Source organism: Cryptomeria japonica, chromosome 4 (assembly GCF_030272615.1).
Source record: "Cryptomeria japonica chromosome 4, Sugi_1.0, whole genome shotgun sequence".
Lineage (NCBI taxonomy): Eukaryota > Viridiplantae > Streptophyta > Pinopsida > Cupressales > Cupressaceae > Cryptomeria > Cryptomeria japonica.
The window spans coordinates 521,137,251-521,160,402 of NC_081408.1; positions in this window are offsets into that span (position 1 = coordinate 521,137,251).

Consider the following 23,152-nt stretch of genomic DNA (forward strand, 5'->3'; position numbering starts at 1 on the left):
TTTAGATATGTGTGTAGCTGTTAGGTTTTTTTTTGTGGTTGATGAAGTTCTTGTATGAGCGATCTTAACTAAGAAGATCAAGTCTATGTGCTGTAACAGAATGTGGATTTACTGAAGACTGAAGTAATGCTGAGATGCATTAGCAATGAGCTACCATGGATCTAATCAAGTAGACTATGCCATTTGCTAGATCATTCACTTGTTGATTACTCACACTTTTGACAAGTCATAAACCCTTAACCGGGTAGGTCCAGAAAAGCCTTTGTAAATCCTCTAACAAGGTAATTCACATATGTGGATCTAAAATCCTCTCACAAGGTAGCCTTTAATCACACTTATCTCCTATCAAAGATTGAGATTCCTAATAGGATCTGATCTGGTAAAGAACATTGTATGACCTTAACCGGTCTGGTTACTATTCTGCAGATAGTTACTTGTGAGTTTCATCTTACTTTGGTTTTTCCCATTTGGGTTTCCATGTCAAAATCTCTTGTGTTATGGTGATTATGCTTCTATGATTGAATGCCTTATTCTGTATTTGGTTTGTATGTATGTTAACCGGTGTGTTTGCAAAATTGTTTTACCGGTTACTGCTAGACTGTTTAAGTGTTTAAGTACAGTATTTTTTGGTATACTAATTCACCCCCTCCTCTTAGTATTCATCAATTGGTATCAGAGACAACCTTTCTATAATTCTAACCACTTGGAAAGAGATATGGGGGAATATACTGTGAGGGAACATACTCATCGACTCACTCAGATTGAGAAAGCCTATGATGAACTCAAAGTCAAGTACAAGGCCTCTATGGCAAAAAGAAGAGAGCATGCTGAAAAACTGATGGAGCTAACTGAATAGTTCCTCTGATGAAGTGGACATGGAAGCCCTAGTTCAAGAAGTGGAAAAACTAAATGAATCCAATACCAACCTGAGAAAGGAGTTGGAAGGACTGACTATCCGAATGTGTCAAGAGCTTGAGAACCAGAGGAAAGCCGAAGATTTGGTAAAAGACAAAGATCATGAGATCTCCAAGCTGAAGCAAGAGATCAGTGCACTTACCGCTCATCTTCATGAAAATAAAATGGAAAAGGAAGAAATGCAAGGTGAATTACACATGGTTTTTTTTGAGAATGCAACCTTAAAGGAATCCAATGCTGCTATTACCAAAGAACTTACTAAGTCAAAGGATATACTTGCCAAATTCAATAAGAGCACTGTCAAGCTAGAGCAGAAACTTGAATCAGCTAAACCGATAAAGAATACCAATGGACTTGGTTTCTCTGATTATGAGGAAGGTGAGACCTCTGGAACAAAAGATGGCGAATCAAAAAAACAACCGACACCAAAGGATAAAGGTAAGAAAAAGTTCAAACCTATTCTCTTTAATTGTCTCAAGAAAGGACACACTGCCAATGTATGTAGAAGTAAGGCTTACAATAATTTTCCTTATTTTCTAAACGATAAGCCTAGACCCAATAGATTCAATGGTAATTGTTATGCATGCAACAAGTTTGGGCATAGAGCATTTGAATGCAAGTTTGTTATGCACAACACTGGAAGGCATCCTCAAAGGAGTCAAGGCATTTTTTCTGAACCCTTTGGGAATCGAAACCCAAACCGGTTTAATACCTATTATCATCAGTCTAGAAGTGGTGGCTATCAAGCGACAAACAGATGGAGAGCAACCTGTTTGATCTATCAAGGTCATGGTCACACTGTTGCAACATGCAAAAGGAAGAATGGAAACATGAATAATGGACCTTGGAGATCACTTGGAATGATTTGCTATCATTGCAACAAACTGGGGCATACACAAGATTCTGCAAAATAAGAAAGAATATATCGGATGATATATTGGTCACTCCGGAAGGAAAGATTGATGTTGAAACTGTTCAAGCGGATATGAAGAAAACCTAGAAGAAGAAGCTAGAAGAAGTGATTCAAGAAGAATCGGTTTCTGCACCTAGTGTGGAAGTCACTGAACTGGCAAAATAAGCATCAGAAAAGCTTAGGGGGAGCAAACGGTGAAATGTTTTGAACCCCCTATTTACACCGGTAAAAGACCTTAACCGGTATGTGATACCTGTCAGTTGGTAGAAGATCAGAAACAGTAAAAGGAAAATTAGGGTTTACACCCTAATTGTGGAGCATTTATTATGGTAGGTGAAGAATCTGTTTAAAAGAATTTTTCAAGTCATTTTTCACTTATCAGTTCTCAAGCGAAGAAGTTTTTAAGCACTGAGCGAAGAAAAGTGATTTGGATTGCAATTCGAAGAATTTTTCAAAATCTTGAAGAAGAATCAGAAGCTAACATATGGTGGTGAAGTGTAGAACACAAAGCAGTATTTCAACAACTGAAGGAGTGTGTGGCGAAGTATAATTTGTGAGGCCTAAATTTTGATTTACGAAGGTACTTTTCAAATTTCTCTATTTATCATGGCTTCCACATCACACTCTATCTCTAGTGCACCCATTGATTCAGTAGACTTCATTCAACAAAAGGCTAAAATATAATGCCCTATCTCAAATACCCACTGGTGTCATAGTCGAGGAAGGCATTTCTGATTACATTGACTGTAAAATTGAAGACCTAGGATCTCTGATGATCCATTCTCAGTTGAGTTTGTTCTGCAAGAAGGATAAGATGATTTAACTAGAATTTAGCATCATGGAAAAGAAGAAGCTTCACAATACAGTCTATTCCCTTGAAGAGTTTTCAGATGATCACATCCGCATCATTCTGAGTAGGGTGCATGGTGATAAAATGTACTTAGAGAAAACACATGACATCACACTGGAAGTGATTCATGCTGTCACCGATTTCTATAACGTCAGTGATGTTCCAGCCCTAAGGAAGACCAGCAAGATAGAAATGACCAAGCCCACTGGTTCTGTGAGTGACCAATGACAAATGACCATCAATCCCATCAAGGATGATCTGGTCAAATATGCCTGCATGGTAATAGGTTACAGACATTTTATGCTAGTAAGATCAACTTTGTCTCTGCTACAGTGGTAAATGCTGCCTATAGGATGATCATGGAAGATGCGTCATTTGAATTATGCACCTTTATGCAAAAGCAACTTTTGGTGAACCTAAAGTTGATTAAACAAGACAATGCCTTGATATTTAAGTTTGGACAATTATTGGTTAGGTTATTCTTCTACTTCCAAGGTTACTTCCTAGGGCTCGAAGATATTCAGTGGTCTGCTGACCAACTGGTTACAAAGCAAATCAAGGAAAGCCTTCAAGCGATTGGAACCGGTTATCCAGAAGTTCTAAACAAATACTTTGATGGGTTTAGATGTAAGATGAGCCAAAGAGTGAGAATATTAGGCGATATTGTCAAAAAATATGAAGATGACATCTTCTTCACCATCAAAGTTGATGAGTGTATAATGGAGGTGGTTGAGCCAAGACAGGAAGAAGTGGAACCCATGGGATATGAGGTAATGTATGACATGCTAGATGTGTATGCCTCTACCCTACTCGCCTCACCCCTCGATCCAAAGGCAAAGAGAACCGACACCTATTTGTAAAGAGTTACACCGGTTGAAGAACCCTTAGTAAAGAAGGGAAAGGTAGTGCCTTCAGCATCGACACTAGTTACTGCAGCCAGTCCCAAAGTGACCAAGTGGTCACTAGTAAAGAAGAAACCAAAAGCTACACCCGCCAAAGTCTTTGAGAGAAAGTGGAAAACAAAAGATAACACACCAGACTCAGAGGACACTGTGTCTGAAGAACAACCTGAAAGGACTAGGCAAACGAGGAAGAAGACAAAAGCAACCAGCAATGAACCGATAACATCTACACTGGTAAATATTCATGTTTCATCCTATAAACCTTTGTTACATTGTCAAAGGACTATCAAAAATCTTAGAAGAAAATTTCTTAGTGATTTAAAAGAATATTTTGATGATTTCAATGACAATGAGAAAGAGGAAGTGGAACAGGAAGTCATTCAATACTTATGTATTAATGACTAGTCACCCTCAAAAATTAGATCTGAGGTACCTGATTCTTTGTATAATTCTTTAGATAACAAATGGCGCATTTCCATAGAGAAGGAACAGGAAATAAGAGAGGAAGTGTTTGCACAATACTTTCCTGATGTGTCTAATTCAGAACTTTATGAAGTTTCAGAAAAATACAAAGGCCTCTTCTTTATGTGAAGAAGGAGACTCCTGTTGCTAGAAGGAAATGCTCCTAAAGTGACTAAAGATACCCATTCCCTTGCTCAATCTACTCTAAGGTTACACCAAGTGGCAGAAGCCAATAGGAAAGATGAGCAAGAACCAAAAATCAATCAACCGGATGAAGCGTATGACGATGAAAGAGTATCGGTCACTGATCCAATGGAACCCATTGATGTTGATGCCTTGAATGATGAAGATGTTACTCTGGGTACATCAACAAAAGTGGCAGGACAAGAAAAATGGGTAGAGGAAGAGAAGAAGTAACAAGAAGAAGAAAAGAAGAAATAGGCAGATGAAGAAGAAAAGAGCAAAGAAGAAGAAAAGAGGAAACAGGAAGAGGATAGGAGAAAAGAAGAGGAAAATAAGAAACAAGAGAAGGAAGCAGAAAATAAATGAAAGGAAAAATAAAAGAGACAAGAGGAAGAGAAGAAGAAGAAGGAAGAGAAGCAGAAAGAAGAAAAGAAATAGGAAAAGGAGAAGAGAAAGGAAGAGGAGAAGAGGAAGCAAGAAGAGGATAAGAGAAAAGAAGAAGAAGCATGAGGATGAAGAGAAGTGGAAAGAAGAAGAAGAGAAACAAAAAATAGAGGAAGAGGAGAAAAGGAAGGAAAAGAAGACAAGCTAAGAGCAAAAGAGAAGGAGGAAGCGGCACAAAGCACTCAAATGGAGACTCCAAAGGCAAGCGGTAGTCAAGCCAGGCCGGCTAACATTACCAGTCCCATTGTTCTCCAATCTGCAAACAAATCAGAGCTATTGCAGAGCATTAAGCTTGCTCAAGAATGCCTGGAGGTGATAAGGAGGAAGAAGGAGCAAGACACGATCCAAGTTGTGGTGGACACTCTTACTGGTTTGATACCCGGTACCAACCTCCCTAGTACCGATTCCTCTCTAGCCCAACTAAAACTCTTATGCACATTTGTGGAGGACCAGGTCCAAAGCCTAGAAGTGGTTGCTGAAGCGAAGCCCAAGAAGGAGCATCAAAAGGCTTTGAACACTACCTTGGTGAAAAATTTACATGAGCTCCGGTCTAATCTATAGAAGGCACAGAAGGACATCAGAGATGCAATGGATGAGGGGAAATTACTGCTCAGTAAGATATGTCAACCCCATCTATTCTGTGATGATGTACTTGCTCAGAAAGACAAATTGCAATATGATATGTAGTCATTCATAAGCACTTTCAAGATGCCCTATGATTCGTTCACCACATATGGGCAAACCGCTCACCAGTTTCAACTTCAGTCTAAAAAAATAGAGGCAAAGATAAGCAACTGGACACGGAATTTGCAGGAACTTCAACTAGTCCTACTACCAAGACTGCAAATTCTTCAGAAATTCTATCTCAATCTGGATGCCCTAACGGTCACTCAAGAGATGACTACCTTGGATGCCATGGAAGAATAGGCCTATCCGATGCAAACAGAGAATGAGGTTGCTACCTCATTGCTTGAGTCATGGTCCTTATCCATGAAGCAAATTATGTAGGACTTTAAATCTATTTTTGACAAGTTTCACTCTTTATTGTCATAAACACTTTTTCAGCTAATAGAAACAGGGGTTTTTCAGCTATATTTTGTCATTGTTGGCAAAGGGGGAGAAGTATTCTGGTAAAAAAAATTTGATGCATGCTATGTATACTTTCATGTTTACCTCTGTAAGGAGTAGTATACATTGTATTTTCAGCAAAGGGATAGTGTATATGCTTAGGGGGAGTAATTTTTATTATGGCATTATTTTTGTAAAACACGTAGATGTCAAAATTTTTCCTAAGTGTTGCCATCAATGCCAAGGGGGCAGATTGTTGGCATTTTTTGATGATTATGTTGTGATTGTCATTGATGGACACACACTTGCTATGAGATCACTTTTTGCATGTATGAATTATGCTCAACCGGTATTTGTTCCAAATCGGTAGTATGTTGTAGTCTTTAGACTTTCGCTGTTATGCAGAAAGTGTTTACCAATCTCAAGCAGTATGAAGACCCAAGTAGCATGAAGAGCTCAAGTGGTTTGAGGATCTCAAGTGGAGCAGAGCAAAGGAGTTAGAAGCAATAGTTATCATTTCCTAGTCTTCATTTTTGTCAACTGGTAATTTGTTTTATAATTGAACTAGTATTACTCTGAGTTACCAACTAGTAACCGGTAAAGTTGTATAAACCGACAATACTCTGTGATGAGTTACCAACCGGTATATTTTTGTCATGAGTTACCATCCACCGACACTTTGATGGTGATTTTGTGTTGTGTTACCAAATGTGTCTAGATACAATGAACCTAGGAACTTGCAATGTAATCCTATTGGACCGACATGAAATCAGATTCCTTTTAAGGACATCATGTCTAGGGTTTAAGATATGTGTGTAGCTGTTAGGTTTTTTTTTGTGGTTGACGAAGTTCTTGTATGAGCGATCTTAACTAAGAAGATCAAGTCTGTGTGCTATAACAAAGTGTGGATTTACTAAAGATTGAAGTAATGCTGAAATGAATTAGCAATGAGCTACCATGGATCTAATCAAGCAGACTATGTCATTTTCTAGATCATTCACTTGTTGATTACTCACATTTTTGACAAGTCAGAAACCCTTAATCGGGTAGGCCCAGAAAAGCCTTTGTAAATCCTCTAACAAGGTGATTCACATCTGTGGATCTGAAATCCTCTCACAAGGTAGTCTTTAATCGGACTTATCTCCTAACAGAGATTGAGATTCCTAATAGGATATGTTCTAGTAAAGAACATTGTATGACCTTAATCGGTCTGACCTTAACCGGTCTGGTTACTATTCTGCAGATAATTACTTGTGAGTTTCATCTCACCATGGTTTTTCCCATTTGGGTTTCCATGTCAAAATCTCTTGTGTTATGGTGATTGTGCTTCTATGGGTGAATGCCTTATTCGCTATTTGTTTGCATGTGTGTTAACCAGTGTGTTTGCAAAACTGTTTTACCGGTTTACTACTAGAATATTTAAGTGTTTAAGTACAATATTTTTTGGTATACTAATTCACCCCCCCTCTTAGTATTCATCATTATCATGGGTTGGCTTGGGGGAATAATTTTCGAACTATGGAAGATTTCGATTTTGATTGTTGGCTTGTATTTGGGAGCTTGGAATTGGATTTTCTCTTAATTGAATTTTCATTGCCCATTATCTTCTTTCACTAGGTTGGATATTTTTATTCCTCTCCACTCTTTCATTTCAAAAGCTTGTCTGTGAAAGCTTATCTATGGGAATGGGAAATAAATTAATAATACAATACAAATATTTATATAGATTTTGTACAAAGATATATTTGGGAACCATAATGTTGTATGAAATTTATCTGTTGTTGTCATGTAAAGCACTTGCTTCAGCTTTTGTGCATTGTCATACGTTCTCTACATATTGTTATTCAGAAATTGCTTGCTATGTTTGGCTTTGTATTGTTTTTTTGTTCTTGTTCTTTTGGTTCACATTTCTTATTGATCCATACTTGAATTGGTTTTCTGCATCATATTTATTCTTATGTATTTTTTGGGTCTCATCATAAATTTTGCCTCTTGTTTCTTTAGTTATTTTTTTATATGTGCTAAGTGGATTAAATGCGCTATTGCATCTAGAATTTGAACTAAAATATATGTTATATGCACTAGTGTTTATGTTGTATGCCCTAGAGGAATTAGTATATGTGCTAACCTGAGTGTTATATGTGGTAGTATTTGTGTTGTTTGTGTTGCAAGAGTTAGTATATGCACTAACTTGAGGGTTATATAGATGCTAGTGTTTATGTTGTATGCACTAACCTGAGAATTATATGCACTAAAAAAGTTAGCATATGTGTTGTATGATTTTACAAATGAATTGTTCTACTCTATCTTTTGTATTTGATTGTTTTGGTCTTTTTGAGTCGATTTTCTGGATCTATCTTTTGTACCAGATGTTGTTTTTTAATCCCCTTGTGATTTCTAAGTTAATGTAACTAATCTATTATGATTTTTAATTGATTATGTCTCCTTTTGGTGACTTAGCAAGATGTAAATTTCCTTGCTTGAGCATTTGTATATCTTTATGTTTCTGACAAGATGATGTTGCCTTGTTGAGGATGCTTATGTTATTGCTAGTTGAGCAAGAAGGATCATACTTTTCTCATGATTGTAGATTTTCCTTGAGGCTCTTGGTTAATTTATATGATTTGGCATATGGCTTTATATTCATTGGCAGATCTTTCATGTGATTATTGTTATATGGTTGTTGAGCCTACTTATTTATGTTATTGTTGTTAGTGCATTATGTATACCCTAAGGTCTTGGAACATGGTTAGAGGAGTGGGATTTCATGTGTTGAACAAGGTCACGTGAGAAGAGGCCAGCAAGAGGTTCCTTTTAAGGATTCTTGTGGGTCTAGACTACCAGGAGCTCATGAAAGTTTTCACTATGTAATCAAGTGATAACATTAATAATTTATTAGATGGGTTAGGTAAATAGGATTCATCTAATCAAAATAATAAATTCATTCTTGGTGCATGCCCCATCTCATATCCCTTAAGGGATGACTCGAGATGAGTTTGGGAAGGCCATAGAGATGGCAAGCCAAATTCCCTTGATTCTCACATAGGTAGAGATGGCTCCATATGTCTATCAGAGGTGTGTATCACTCTTCATTGTGAGGGTAGCATGTGATGAGTCTCTCCCTGACATGTCCTTGTTCCTTATGCCATGGTTGTGATATGACTTTGGGAATTTTGTATTTTGTATTTTATCCTTGTGATGTATCTTGGATTATGGTCTATGTGGTTGCTTTTCAGTTATGGTTGTCTTGTTCCTTCAGTTGCTAGGTGTCATCCTAGGTCTAGAGTGTGTGTGGGACCTTGTGTCATCCCCTAGAATAGGGGTGGTTCCTTATTATATACACATGGTCAGGTGGTTTGAAGCCTTCTTCCATTGGGATGTTCTTCATTGGATGCTCTTATGTGTGGTTGTGGATTCCTTATCTCTTCAGCTATGGATAGATTCTTGGAGCAGATTGATGTAATATGTTTCATGTGGTATTTATATTGGTAGTTTCGTGAGATAGCTATATTTTTATATTGAGGAATATGTACTTTGATGTAAATTGTTATAGTGTTCATGAGTAATGGGAAATGATGTAACTAATATTGTGATCATGATTATTGTAATAAAGTATGTGGTTGTATTTATTGTTGATTTTATGTTGTATTTTGGGATATTGATCACTTCTAAAAGTAAGGAATTAGATACTCGGTCAATGAGGCCATGCCATGGGATTAGTTGGAAAGGATTGAATTTATGTTCTTATTTGGAAAGAAGTTCATCTTAATTGTACTTGTCTCATGTTAATGACATATGTATATGGTGATATATTGGGTTCTATGGATCTTCATAATTAAGGAAAAGAAAATAGATGTGTTATAGATAATGTTAATAAGAATTAATGATAATAGATGGGTGTTTAAGAAAATAGGAATTAGGGATATTTGATTTGGTGCATTTAAAATGAACCTAGAATTAGGAATGAATGGGATTGTATTGTATATGTATTAAGGTAATGTAAAAGAGTATCTTACTATGGTCCTAAATAAAACAATTATAGGATAAATGTAGAGGGTCAGTGCAAGAAGATGAGTCCACTTTTTGGCCAAAAAGTGGAAGTGTTTTGCGGAGCGCGTTTTCCAACGCGCAGACTTCCGCGAATTTGTGACTCATTAGCTTGCACATACCCTAGATTAGATATGATGTGGTAATGTTTATGATGTTGTCACTTAAGTAATGACGTTGTTTATTTCTGCTTGCATATTATGATCTTATGATGTTAGAATAATGTTGTGCTATCTATGTTATCCTTATATGTTGCATTAGAGTATTTTTAAAAAAAATTATTATCTCTATTTGCGTGTTAGTTATATTTCTATAGGGTATTTTGGCGAGCATTATATTTGGTAGTAGAGCCCATTTTCTTACACTAGGTACTCTGGTTTCATATGAGCCCACAATGTGTAGTAGTATTATAGCTTGGGTTAGCCATGTGGTTATCCCTGCTAGTTGCTTTCCTTGCATTAGTTGCCCTAGATTCTATCTTATAGTTTATTTGCATCTTGCTTAGACAAGATGCCTACTAGAGTTAGACATTGTGGTTGTGGTGATCATATGGGGATGACATAATCCTTGTCCCAAGGTCTCTGAAGAGACTCACCATGAGGAGAAACAATAGGATCAATGGGGTTGTAATGAAATTCCATAGTTGGTTAATGTTCTTCAAGAGCTTCTTGATCGTTTAGAGCTGAAACAGGAGGAGAATCAATAGGAATTTGATAATTATAGATAGGTGGATAGAGCTAAGTATCAAGAGCATGAGAGAGAGCGCCAATGTTCACCTTACAGGAGAGTGGATGCAGTTCCCAACCAAGATGCAGTTTTAGCAGGTTATATGAGAGATATTCTTAGGGATCGGTCTCCTACTTTTGATGGATCTAGTAGAAGTATGGAGGTGGATACTTGGCTCTTGGACTTGGGTAGGTGTTTTTCTATGCATCTATATAATAGTAACACCAAGGCTAGGTGCGATGTCATGCATCTTCACAATTTTTCTTCTACTTGGTGGTGTATCCAGAGGAGCGAAAACTGCATTTGGATATTGTGAGAGTTTCATGGGAGTTGTTCCTTGGGTGGTTTCATGTTCGGTTCATGCTAGATATTTTTGGAGGTAGAGGACGGTTGATGAGTTTCATGATTTAAGGCGGTTATCCATGAAAATAGAGTAGTATGACCATAAGTTCAATTTAAGCAATACACTGGGATAGTGGATTATGAGGTTATGTTGGTGCAGTATTTTGTTAGAGGTCTTAATGACTGTGTCATTAGTGGAGTTCGGGTTTTTGAACCCAAGACTATGAAGGCTATTGTGGATGAGACGCACTTGGTTGAGGAGAATTTGAATTTGGCTTTTAGAAGGTATGTTAGATGTGTAGAAAGTTAGTGCTCCAGCTTTAGGGTTAGTTGTGAGTGGTGCATAGCTGTAGGCTTTAGGATTTGCTAGGTGTTATCTTCCATCCTCTAAAAGTAGTCAACAATTTTAGAAGAAATATTTTTAGAGTCAGAATGTTGCTTGTGGTGATAGGCCTCAATCATCTTAGTTAGTTAGGGATCACAGTAGGCAACATGATAGGTGGATTTTCTCTTCGAAGCTGGCACAAAGTTTTCAAGAAAATGCTAGCAGAGGTAGTGTTCAACAATCTAGTGCACCTTTAGTTAGCAGAGGTTTCAGTAGAGGAGGTTATTTCTCTTATGGTTAGCATGGATGTATTGCAACTGATTTTATTTAGAGGTCTATAGAGATGTTTATTCTAAAACCAATAGTTTTAGAGCCTATAGTTGGTGATGCAGGGAGATCTCATCATTCATTTGTGGTGGTTGACAACCATCAGGCCGAGCATCGGGTGGATCTTTGGACAACATTTATGCAAACTTATGCTATGAATTAGATACAACCATTTGGCCAACATCCAATTGTGAGAGAAATTTTTCCTAATAGCATTAATTATGATCTAAGAGTCTCCTTCCAAATGTATCTTCCTCACGCCTAGTTTATGACCTAGTTATAGCCCAAAAAAAGTATCCCTGATTTCTGCAATATTATTTGTTGTTTCAGCTATAGCTTTTGACCCCTCAACCATATTTTTTCTTACATCATATCTAGCAATGCAACCTATGCCTCCAACACCCGGGTTGCCTCCAGAAACCCCATAAAAATTAATTTTATTCCATCTAGCTTGGGGTGAGACCACTTGATTTTCTTTCTATCTATCCTAGAAGCCTTACCCCTTACCCCCCTAGATATTGGGAACTATTTAAAATTTAAATCTCCTCGTGATCTCATCATCCCATAGAGCAAAGATCATGTTTTTTGTAGATTGATTTCTCACATCTATATTAAAACCAGGTCTAGTACTTGGTCTTCTATCTTCTGAATAAAAAATTTCTTTGACATTTCCTTATCTTGAAATATTCTCCGATTTCTTTCTTTCTGTATTTCCCAGATGTTGAAGGGATTATTTTCCAAGGATTAGCAAAGGTCCCCTTCTTACATACTCCATTTCATATTTTAAACCAGTTCAAGAGACTTTGGGGTTTAGGACATTGAAGCTCCAATTTACTCTAAAAATGCTCCCAACACTTCCTTGCATATGAGCAATCTAAAAGAGTATGATTTGCATTTTTTATGTTTTTTTTACAAAGAACACATCTATTTGCACCTTGAAATCCCAATTTTTACAAACAATCTTGTGTAAGAACCTTTCCTTGAAGAAAAAACCATGTAAATACTCTACCTTGTGGAAGACATTGTTTGTTCTACAAAAGTTTAACCAGCCATTCAAATTTGATCGTAGCTACTTCCTTGATTTTATGTAGCTGCCTGATTTTGAGTGACACCATCTAATCCTATCCAGTTCTTGAGATGACAACACAATCCTCTCTTTTAAAATGTCTCTTAATAATTCTTTTTTATGTCTTGGAGCTTCTAAATTATCCAAAGATTTCCATTGCCAAATCCTAATATCATCCTTTATCATTATGTGTCCATGGTCTTTTACTTTCAGTCCCCAAATTCTCATAGTTTCCTTTTTTATTTCATCTATATTGGGATTATTGTCAAAAATTTTATGATTATTCCATGAGTCAAACCAAAAGGAAACATTGCTCCCATCACCAATTTCCGAAGTTACATACCTAGTGATAATTTCTCTGCATTCCAATATGTAGTTCCATACCATTGACCCTCTTGGAGGATCTCTTATTTTCAAAATATTAGTTGGATCATCCCTATCCTTTCCATGAACCCATTTTATTTTCATACTTATTAATTAACTTCTCCCAGTGAACTTTCTTATTCATACTTTCCAAGAATGGAGTACCTAGAAATTTCCCTAGAAAATTAGCCACTTCAATATTTAATATTCTTGCAATATCTCCTTCAAGGCTTGACTAAGTGTTCAAGAATTAAAGATAAAATTTATTCTAGTTGCTTTGTTGGCTCGAGGCTTCAAAATATCTATTCAGAAGTTTCTTAATAATCCTGACTTCTCTCCTACATGATTGCCCAAAGAGGATTGTGTCATCTGCAAACCGTTGATGCTACTAAATCCATCCCCATTTCTACTTTAATGCCCATCCAACCCCCTTCATCTCAAATTTTAGTTATCTGTCTCCCTAGAGCTTCTCCCATAATGATAAAGAAAAATAGGCATAAAGGATCACCTTGTCTAATTCCTCTTCTCGTACTAAAAAAACCTTGAGCTGCTCCATTAATCAATACTAAAAATTTAATAGTATAAATGCAACTATTGATGCATTCAATCTAGTCCTTGTTAAATCCAAATTTTAATAATATTTATTTTAAGAAATCTCTATCCACTGAATCATATGCCTTCATTATGTCTAATTTGAGAATCATGCTCGCTTGCCTTGTCTTTCTTATGATTGAACCACTTCGTGGGAAATAATATTGCCTTCCACAATAGATCTTCCCAAATAAAATGCACTTTTTTCTTCCACTATAATGGACCTTAGCATAGGTTTTATTTTGTTCACAATAATTTTAGAGGTTATTTTATATGTTGTATTGCATAGAGCAATTAGTCTTAAATCACCCATTGTTTCGACCATTTTCTTCTTTGTTATCAACACAAGGAATGTATGATTTATTTCCCCAAGAATGGTTTTCTTCTTTCTTGACTCCTCTACTGCCTTAAAGATATCATCCCTTATTATTTCCCAAAAGTATTGAAAGAAACTAGCTAGGAATCTATCAGGCCTCAGGGCCTTCTCCAAATTCCTTTGAAAAACTACTTTTTTCACCTCTTCTTTTGTTATCTTCTGGAATAATTATTTGTTCTTCTCATTTGACACAAGTTTAAGAATTGCATCTAGGAACTATTCTTTGGCATTATTTTCCAAAGGAGATACCTTCTTGAGAATTCCTTCAAAAAATCTGATAGCCTCCTCATTTGCTTCCCCAAGGGTTTGAGTTTTCGATCCATCCTCTTTGAGTATATCAACATATCTAATTTTTTCCTTGTTTTCTATTGATATCTTGTGGAATTTTTTTTATTTCTATCTCCTTCTCGAATCTTGATCTCCCTAGATTTTTGTCTCTAGAAGCATTCTTCCCTTGCCACTATTTCAAATAAGTCTACCTTTAATGTCTTTTCCTTTTCATATTCCTCTACACCTATTCCTTTTCTAATTATTAATTCATTCAGACATGAAAATTCTTTCTCTATGCGAATATTTTCTTGGAATATATTGTTGAAATGGCTCTTGTTTCATTCTTTTAGTTTTCCCTTGATATATTTTAGTTTCCAGTTTAACTGATGGGTAAAAGTACAAACATGTGTCACACTTTTATAAAGGAAAAGGTTAACACAACAATAACTATTCAATTTGGATGCCATAAAAGTGGCATTTGTACTTTGAATTTGAAGATGATATAAACTGATGAAATGGGTGGAATTTGATGAAGTTTGAGTCTACTATTCTTTTAAAAAAAATTGTCAATGATTGATATGTTTTTTTTTACTTTTAAAGTCAATTTTTTTATTGCTGAAAAATGTTGAAAATCAGGGGGTTTAGTTCCCACCAATTAAAAATATAAATCAACTTATTTTTTTCTGATTTTGATATCCCTAATAGATTACATATGTATATATAGTGCATAAAAACAAAAATAAATAAATTTTGATGTATATTTTCTTCGTTATAACATTTAAAAGTCAAACATAACTGAATTTGACAGTTTTTATCTCCCACCACATTTTGTTTATTTCATTTTGGATAATCAAAGAAAAAAAAAACCCTTTTCGAGAAGACTCTCTCCTCTAGTGAACAATGTTTTTTAAAATTTTTTTTAGGTGATTCAATATATATTTTTTTTCAAACCAGCCTCTTATCGAACACTACAATACGTACTTGTAGTATATATGAAATAATATATATTAAATCTAATCAAAACATCATAAAACTTATATGAGTATATTCTTTACTTTGATCTTTACAAAAGGGTATTTTTTGGTTTTTTAATAAATTGAATTTACTTGTAGAATTTTGTTGCAAAAGTTAAAACTTTCAAAAATTTGTCAAATTTAGTGATGTGGCTGCCACTTAGGATGCTGCTTAGAATGTTCCAGTCAAAAGGGTTCCAGCCGAAATGCTTTCGGCGGGAACCCTTCTGGTTGAATCCTTAGAGGCTAGTGCGAGTGGTCGTTTGAGCAATCATGCCTCTTCAAACCCATACAAATGATGATTTTATTTTTTAAAATGAAAATAAAGGTTTGTGAATTAATATAATTCATTTTTTAATTCAATCAATTGTTTATGCAAGTAAAAATGGAATTTTTGATATAAAGCAATGAAGTTTTTTAATTTTTTTAAAGATTTTGGTACAAGGCTTCAATTTTTTTCTGTTATGTTATATTAAATTATTTCCTTCATTTAAATAAATATCTAATTTTAGAAGGCTTCAAATTTTTTTTATGTTATATTAAACTAAATATTATTTAGATTTTATTAAACCTTATTTTTAAGTTTTTTGTATTTGTAGTTTTTTTATTTTTTTAATAATTAAAATTAAGGGGTTGTTTAGGTCTTTATATCTCCTAGAATGTACTAGAGGTTATGTTTTACCTACAAGGAATTTAAAAGGAGTCATATGGGGTCCTAAGGGGTCACACATGTGTGGCCGCTTAGGACCCCATATGACCACTTAGGATGCTATATGATCCTATAGGGTCATATGGTCTCCTAGGGGGTATGTTATAACCACTAGGACTTTAAAAGGGGCCATATGGGGTCCTAAGGGTCATACATATGTTAGAACACATGTGTGGCCCCTTCGGACACTATATGATCCAATTAGGTCATAGTGTGTCCTAAGGGGTCATATGGGATCCAAACGGGCCACACATGTGTCACCTCTAACGACCCCAAATGACCCTTAACAACACCATATGACCCCTTATGACACTATATGATCCTACAGAGTCAAATGAGGTTAGTAGGGGTCATTAGGAGTCATAAATAATATTAAGGGATCATTAGAGGTTAGAAGGGGTCATTACAGTCCCAAGGGATCTTAAGGGGTCTTATGGTGTTGTATGGGGTCTTATGTTATAATTGATAAGATGCTAAAAGGGGTCAAAATATGTCCTTGGATGTATTAAGGGGTTGTCCATGTACTAGGGGGTATGTTGTACCTACTAGGACTTTAAAAGGAGTCATATGGGGTCCTAAGGGGTCACACATGTGTGGCCCCTTAGGAGCCCATAAGATCCCTTAGGACACTATATGACCCTATGGGGTCATATGGTGTCCTAATGGGTATGTTGTACCTACTAGGACTTTAAAAGGGGTCATATGGGGTCCTTACGTGTGACCCCTTAGAATCCCATATGATCCCATATGACACTTTATGAACTTATGAGATCATATGTTGTCCTTAGAGGTGTGTTGTACCTACTAGCTAAGAGATATGTTGTACCTACTAACACATGTGTGACCCCTTAATACCCCATATGATCCCTTAGAACATTATATGACCCTATGGGGTCATATGGTGTCCTAAGAGGTATGTTGCACCTAGTAGGATGTTAAAAGGGGTCATATGGGGTCCTAAGGGGTCACATGTGTTAAAAAACTTCTATGACCCCTTTGGACCCCATATGACCCCTTAGAATACTATATGATCTTATGGGATATGTTGTCGTAAGAGGTCATATGGTATCATTAGGGGTCATTAGGGGTCATTAGAGGCTATTAGTGGTTCCTTAGGACCCCATATGACCCTTAACAACACCATATGACCCCTTACAACACTATATGACCTTATGGGGTCATATAGTGTCCTAAGAGGTATGTTGTACCTACTAAGACATTAAAAGGGGTCACATGGGGTCGTAAGGGGCCACACATGTGTTCTCATATGATATCCTAAGAGGTATGTTGTACCTACTAGGACTTTAAAAGGGGTCACATGGGGTCTTGAGGGGCCACACACACATGTGTGGCCCCTCAGGACCCCATATGACCCCTTTAAAAAGTACTAGTAGGTACAACATATCCCTTAGGACACCATATGATAGTGTCCTAAGGCATCATATGGGGTCTTAAGGGGTCACATTAGGACCCCATATGACCCCTTAGGGCACTATGGTGTCATATGGTGTCCTAAGGGGTATGTTGTACCTACTAGGACTTTAAAAGGGGTCATATGGGGTCCTAAGGGGTCACAAATGTGTTCTAACACATGTGTGACCTCATATGACCCTATATGATACTATCATATGGTGTCCTAAGAGTTATGTTGTACCTACTAGTACTTTAAAAGGGATCATATGGGGTCCTAAGGGGTCACACATGTGTTGGAACACGTGTGGCCCCTTAGGACCCCATATGACCCCTTAGGACACTATATAACCCTATGGGGTCATATGGTGTCCTAAGAGGTATTTTGTAACTAATATGACTTTATAAGGGGTCATATGGGGTCCTAAGGGTTCACACGTGTTAGAATACATGTGTGCACCTTAGGACCCCATATGACCCCTTAGGACACCATATGACCCTATGGTGTCCTAAAGGGCTATATGGGGTCCTCAAGGGTTGCACATGTGTTAGAGCACATGTATGGCTCCTCAGGACCCCATATGACCCATTAGGACCCCATATGACACCTTAGGACACTCTATGACCATATGGGATAATATGGTGTTTTAAGGGATATTTTGTACCTACTAGGACTTTAAAAGGGGTCATATGAGCTCGTAAGATGTAACATGTGTTTAAACACATGTGTGACCCCATATGACCTCGTACGCCATTTTATGACCCTATGGGGTCATATGGTGTCCTAAGAGGTGTCTTGTATCTACTAGGAGTTTAAAAGGAATCATATGGGGTCCTAAGGGGTCAGACATATGTTTTAACACATGTGTGGCCCCTTAGGACCCTAGATGACCCATTAGGGCAGTATATAACCCTATGGGGTCATATGGTGTCCTAAAAGTTATGTTTCACCTACTAGGACATTAAAAGGGGTCATATGGGGTCCTATGGGGTCATATAGTGTCCTAAGGGGTCATATGGGATCCTAACGGGCCACACATGTGTGGCCCCTTAGGACCCCATATGACCCCTAATGACACCATATGACACTAGATGATCCTATTGCATCATATGGGGTCAGTAGGGATCATTAGGTGTCATAAGGGGTCTTAAGGAGTCATTAAAGGTCATAAGGGGTTGTTATAGACATAAGGGGTCTTATGGAGCTATATGGGGTCTTATATTATAGATTCTAGAATGCAGAAAGGGGTTAAAACATATTTTAGGATGTATTAAGGGGTCATTCATGTCTTAATATCTCATAGGATGTACTAAGGGGTTGTATGATGTCTTAAAAGGTCCTAATATTGTAATGTTAAAAGAGAGGTGAATGATGGAGATCTAGAGGAAATCTTTTCTTCCCTCCAAGGAGAGATTAAAGTTTCACTTTGGATTTCCCTTCAAACACTTTTCATGCATTACATTAGAAGAGGGGGTAAAATGCACTAGATTCAACCTCCAGAGAAAGAGATTGAATTCTGAGTGATGGTAAGAATGGTAAGTTAATCCCATATTCTGGAATGATATTTGAATTGATTGAATTGTGTACCTATGATCAACTAAAAAAGAAACAAAGATCTGATTATAACTCGAGATATAAGAATAGGACAAAGCTGTGCACCTGGATCTAGAAATAATATGTCAAGATGAAGACGCCTTGTGAATTTGAGATAAAGTTGTCTTGAGCGTGGCGGAAGTGTACACGGTCCTTTGAAAAATCTGCGAAATGAAAAGGGTTTTTCCACCTCTGCAAATGGAGTCCAAATCTGAAAGTACAGCTGCACACCTGCAACCTACACACAAACAAGAGAGGAAAAGGGGTTGCGATTGGGGGTTTGCCTTCAAGTCAAACTCTAGTTTTGGAATTAACCAAATGATGAAAGAAAGTACTTGCAAGTAAATGTAAATGAAAGACTGAAATGTAAATCACCTCAAGGGAGGTTGTGATAGAAATGTTGATATAATTGCTTGTATGAAGTTGAATGTTGGAATGAATCTCCTCTTCAATTGTTGAATCCTTTACTTGAATCCAACACCTAGGCTTGAAAGGAGACTTGAGAATGCTCAATTCTAGAAAAGAATGCTTGAATGCTCTTGAATTCTTGAATGTGTGATCTAATCTATCTAAGTTATTCCAAAATGGAAGGGGAAATGGAAATTATATACTTGTCAATTAGGGTTAATTGATTGCTTTTCCATCACAGCTCAACACTGAGGGAGTTTTTCCTGCTCAATGCACAACCACCAAAGCACAATTGGAAAGGGTCCTACCCCAAAATGGGGTAGGGATAGGGGTGTCATGCCCCTACCCTAAGAGGCTAGGGATGCCATTCCCTTGTCTTGCCCTTTTTTCTAGGACAGGATGTAGTTCGGGCAGAGGGCAAGAAAGATGTAGTTTCAAGTGCCGAACAAGTCTTTGGTTTCTGATCTGGCTTAGGGATTCAATTCACATGCGTGAGGACCCTAATGTGGTAAAAAATTGCAAGGGTCCTAATTTCATGACACTACATTTTTCCCTCACTTTAGCGAGAGTATGAGTGTATGGCAATATTGCCAATAAATTGAAAGGAAATAAGATTGAAAGACTTCTACCACATCAAGGAGGCAAGATGCACCAAGCCCCCAAAGGACTAAGGATCTTACGACATCGATTGAAAAAGTTAAAGGGAATATTAAGAAGGAGAAAACCATGACTGCAACTAGCAAGGTTCCCCTTACTATGAGTCATGAAAAAGATACCAAAATTATGAAGCAAAGCCAAGTTCACTAAATAATATTAAGTATCAAAAAGGAAAATATGAGTGGAGTGTATGCCCCCACATTAAAGAGATCACGCATGCCTTATTGGGAGCGATTTATTTAAGGTAGGATACACCCAAGATAGAGAGAAGAGAGGGAGCACATTATTGCAAGGACTTAGCCTCCAAGCGAGGAATAAACCCAAGGATAATTAACACTAAACACGAGGCAGTTTCACTTTCCTTGGGGTCAATATGCTGAATGATAACTGATGTATATTATATATGTATATGTGCATATAATAATAATCATTCCCCAAAGAAAGGAAACTTCCTTGAAAGAGGATGGAAGACAAGAGTCTTTTGAGTCACCATGAAAGAGACCAAGAAAAGATAGAGCAATACTTTGCATCATCCCTAAATAGAGATTAAGGGAACAATAGAAGAACATGGATACACATAGAGGAATTGTCACAAAAGAGAAAGAAAGGAGAGAGAGAGAGAGAAGATCTAAAAAACTAATATTGCTAATCTAGTATGACATTCGCCTCTTGATTTTGCTGATCACTATTTTGGGAAGGTGAGCAACATACCAGAGGAGCAACATTGAGCACAATAGATGGAGCTATCACAAGATCCAAACAAGGACTATTCTCATGTGGTAAGTCACTTTGTTTGATTCTAGGAGCTAGAATTAGGGTTTATGAAAATTAAGTTGATAAATGTTTGTACACATCAACATATCCATAATCGCTATCAAAAGCATTAGGAGTTGTATTTCCATCATGAATAACATTTTCACTCATTTCTTCATCAAGGTTTATAGAAAGAGGAGCACAGACACGAATATGAGTAAAACCATCACATGTTTTGTGCAACTTATGATTTTGAGATGTAGGTTGAACATCTTTCATAGGAGAAAAGGGAATCATGTCAACTATTGGATTCTTGCAAGATTGATTATTTTGAGGAACAACTTCATGAGCTCGAACGGAACATCTTTGTCGACATTCTCTTTCACAATGACTTTGTTGAGTCTTAGTAGAAGGTTGAGAAGGAGGGAGAACATTTGTTGAAGTAGGAATGTTATCCTCTTTGATAGTTGAAGGTTTAGGTTGAGGTCTTTTAGGTTGGACAAGAGGAGAAGTAGACCTCTTCTCTCTATAAGAGGAATGAGGTGGAACTACACCATATAAATGAGAAATGTTAGGTGTAGGAAGAAGACTAGGTCCATGAGGAGGAGGATGTACAGGTCTAACCTTAGGAGGAATATTGTTGTTCTTCTTAAGAGAAGGCATAGTCACATCCATAGCAATAGATTGAAGATATTCCTTAGGAGGAAGATTAGTCATATCCGTTAATGGAAGAACTTCATCTTCAAGTATGATAGGAATGTCAATTGTTAGGGATCTAGGTTGACTTAAGGACAATATCATATCTTTCTTCCATTTTTGATAAGACTGGAAAAGAGCATCACTCCTTTGTGGAAGAGATTGAAATTTATTACGCCAAAAGAGATCAATAGGAGCACTAGGGCTTCTTTTGGATGGGCAAAATAAGCTATAGTTCATGATTATGATTTTGCCATTGTGAGGAAATTTAAAACACTTATAGATTGGAGAAGCAATACCCTTCATTGAAGATAGCCAAGGGCAGCCCAACTTCACATGGAATTGCTCAGAAGAGGGTATAATAACAAAGTCAACATCCATAGATTTAGTATGAATTTCAACAGGAAGGGTGATAGAGCCAATGGTAGGACAATAGAATCCATGAAATAACTTCACAACTACATTAGAGGCATCCTATATTGGTTTATCCAATCGTAAAGTGAAAAGATACTCCTCAGTCATGATGTTAACCATGCACGATGGATCAAAAAGAGAGCCACAACAAGTTATATCCTTAACCTTCGCAACTATGTATAAAGGGCCATCAGGTGTTCTAATGGTCTCACTAGGGTCAAATGTAATACAAGAATCCTTAGGCGTATCATGTTTTTCTACTATATTTACCAAGTTCGGAGCCATAGAAGTGAATTCTTCATAGGAGAAAGAAGTATAATCGGTCTCAATCATGTTAGAGGCATGAGAAGGCAAAGGATCAGTAAAATTTTTAAGATTTTGATTAGGAGAAGGTAATGATTTATTTCCCTTATCATTCACACTTGCCACATATATAGTATTGTTATCAATCAAATCTTGAATCTTACTTTTCAATACGAAATATTTCTCAGTATCATGACCAGGCTGACGATTAAATTGACAAAAGGAATTTTTTCAAAATAAGGGGATGCAAGTTTAGAAGGATCAACTTGTGTTATAGGAGGAAGTTTGATAACATTTCTTTGCAACAACTGAGACATAATACTATGTAAATATTCATTCAAAGGAGTAAACTGTCTTTCTGTTTTGAAAAATTTAGAAATAGAAGGCATACGTGTTGTAGAATTCACATTGTTGTTATTGATTGTATCATTTAACTTTATGAATCCTTTTGTTGGTTTGAACTTTGCAAATGGTTTTTGAACACTCTCCCCCTTATCAATCAGATCCATAGGAGTAGATTTCTCCATCTGACTCACAACCAGTTGATAATTCTGGAGTGTTGCGCACAACTGCAGAAATGAAGTAAGCTCAGACAAAAGAAGCTTTTCCTTGATATATTTTTGCAAATTAGAAATGAAAATTCTTTGAATATTATTATCAGGTACATGAAAATAAATTTGAGAAAACAAATGCTTATATCTACCAATGAAATTAGTCACTTTTTCTTTAACACCTTATTTACAATGTATTAAATCAATCAAAGTGATTTTAGGATCAATGTTATATTGGAATTGTTGGATGAAATAAGTTGCTAGTTGTTGAAAAGAAGTGATGGAATAAGAAGGCAAAGTGCAATACCATTGTAAAGTCTTATCTCTTAATGTTCTTGTAAACAGTTTCGCAAGCATTCTTTGATCATAACCAAAATTAGTACACAAGGTTTGAAATTTTTTAACATGTGTGAGAGGATCACCTTTTCCATTATAGAGTTCCAATTAAGGGACCTCAACATTTGTAGGTGACAT